Below are 250 nucleotides of genomic sequence, written 5' to 3' on the forward strand. Positions count from 1 at the left end.
GCTCTTCCGGTCCCGCAACCCTCCCGGCACGGTCGGTTCCCAACCGCAGACCCGTCCTCCACTGTCAACCCTGCGGTGCTCCGACCTCGAGAGCCCGACCTCGGTCCTGGCCACCGCAGCAGGGGCGTGAGAGCCTGACCCGGGGTAGCCCTGCTGGAACATTAGCGCGCTAATCCGTCCCACCAGCCCCTGCGCCCGGCGCCAGCCCTGGACCCCGGCCCCGCTGCTCCTTCCCGGCCCCCGGCCCCAG

The sequence above is a fragment of the Myotis davidii genome, unplaced genomic scaffold, assembly GCF_000327345.1.
Source record: "Myotis davidii unplaced genomic scaffold, ASM32734v1 scaffold1320, whole genome shotgun sequence".
In the NCBI taxonomy this organism is placed as follows: Eukaryota; Metazoa; Chordata; class Mammalia; order Chiroptera; family Vespertilionidae; genus Myotis; species Myotis davidii.